The sequence below is a fragment of the Sesamum indicum genome, unplaced genomic scaffold (assembly GCF_000512975.1).
Source record: "Sesamum indicum cultivar Zhongzhi No. 13 unplaced genomic scaffold, S_indicum_v1.0 scaffold00421, whole genome shotgun sequence".
Classification (NCBI taxonomy): Eukaryota; Viridiplantae; Streptophyta; class Magnoliopsida; order Lamiales; family Pedaliaceae; genus Sesamum; species Sesamum indicum.
In genome coordinates this window covers 8,837-11,203 of record NW_011628309.1, presented here as the reverse complement: position 1 = coordinate 11,203, position 2,367 = coordinate 8,837, and positions in this window count along the sequence as shown.

The window sequence follows — 2,367 nt, the reverse complement described above, 5'->3', positions numbered from 1 at the left end:
CGAATAGCTATTGAAGATTTTAATGCTGCCATTCAAAATACAGGATTACTACCACTACCCATGCAGGGAGAGTGGTACACATGGCACAACCACAGTGCGACACCACGGAACCTCTGGAAAAGACTGGACCGCATGTTGATAAATGATAGATGGATGGCACGGTTCCCTAACACATTCTACTCGGTCCTTACACCACGCACTTCAGACCACTCACCGATGGTACTAAATGGGGACCAACAGTAGCAATATGGAGGTATGTTCCGATTTGATAACTACCTCGCTCGTTCACCTGAGTTTATTCCTAGTGTGCAGAATATATGGCAACACAACATTATTGGTACGCCTATGTATCCTGTGACACGCAAACTCAAAGCATTGAAACCAATCTTCCGAGAGCAAAGGAGGAATAAGGGTGATCTATCGCACAATGTCCAAATGGCGAAAGGGTTTCTTGAAGCAGCACAACTACTTGTTAGCTCAAGAAGGCGAGATGAGCTATACATACAACTTGAACACTGTTGTCGACTCGTACTGGCCAAAGCAACAAAATTGGAGCAGATTATGTTAAATCAACGAGCGAAGATGCAGTGGATGAAGGGAGGCGATCAGTGCTCCCGAGTGTTCTTTCGGAAGATTGCCCAACGAAGATCATCAAGGAGGATCTTCCAGATCAACGATGACCAGGGATCTACTCACACTGATCTAGAAGAAGTTATTAATGAGTTTATCACATACTACCAAAACCTGCTAGGAGGAGATAGACGAAGAGCACGTATTGACATTCGGTTTCTCAGACCGTGGGCTAGGCACATTCTGAGTAATGAGGAGTCTACCGCTTTACTATTACCGTTCACACCAGCAGATGTCAAACAGGCGGTTTTTGACATTGCTGAGGACAAGGCCCCAGGCCCGGACGGATACTCATCGGGCTTCTTCAAAGCAGCATGGCCTATAGTTGGACAGGAGGTGAGTTCGGCAGTACTGGACTTCTTTAGTACAGGCCGACTTCTGAAGCAGATAAATACTACACTTTTGGCACTCATACCAAAAGTACATTCACCTATGACGGTTAGTGATTTTCGGCCCATAGCATGCTGTAATGTGCTTTAAAAGATCATTACAAAGCTCATTGTCCAAAGGTTGAGTGTGATAATGGACAAACTGATCAGCCCATGCCAACTGGCATTTGTGCCGGGACGCAGCATTGGAGATAACATTATGCTAGCACAGGAACTTTTTATGGGATACAACCAGACTCGTCTACCTCCTAGATGTGCTCTGAAAGTAGACATCCGGAAGGCATATGACACAGTGGATTGGGATTTCTTGATAGAAGTTTTGGAGATGTTTGGGTTCCCTATCACGTTTGTGAAGTGGATTGAGGAGTATGTGACAACACCTTCATTCTCTGTTGGGCTAAATGGGAAGCCCCATGGATTCTTTCGAGGTGCCAGAGGACTTAGGCAGGGTGACCCTTTATCACCCTACCTATTTGTGCTTGTGATGGAAGTCCTACACTTGGGCTTCCTACAGTTGATTGATCAGGAGGAGTTATTTTCCTATCACTGGAAATGCGAGGCAGCCAGGATCTTTCAGTTGGGGTTTGCTGATGATGTGATATTATTTAGCCGTGCTGATATGGAATCTCTAAGAATCTTTAAAGCAGGTCTGGATCGTTTTGCCGAATGGTCGGGTCTTAGACTGAATGTACAGAAAAGCCACTTGATTATATCACGCTCAGCGCAAACATTACGTGAGGAGATGTTGGCACTACTCGGATTTCAGGAAGGGGTTCTTCCAATGAGGTATCTGGGGTTACCACTTATATCGTCTCGACTAACTATTGCAGATTGCCGTCCACTATTACAAAAGATTGACAAACGAATCGCTGGATGGGAAGGTACCACTATATCTTCTGTTGGTAGAGTACAAATTATTAAATCTGTACTTATATCACTGAGTCTTTATTGGGCATCGGCATTTATATTACCGAAGAAAGTTATTAATGAAATTGAGAAAAGGTTGCGAGCTTTCTTGTGGAAGGGAACGATGAATAGTGGCTATGCCAAGGTTGCGTGGAAGGATATATGCCGACCTAAGGAGGAGGGAGGACTTGGATTCAAGGATATCAGTACCTTGAACCGTGCATTGATGACCAAAAAACTATGTGATGTCATTAGATGCGACAGGACATCAATTTGGGTTGAATGGCTGTACCAGAACGCCTACAACACACGTCTATATGGACGATTACGGACCATGGCGGCTCATGGGGATGGAGGAAAATCCTTCGATTACGGATGTTTCTCCGAACCATGGTAGACTACCGGATTGGAGATGGGAGGAATTTCTTCTTGTGGCAGGATC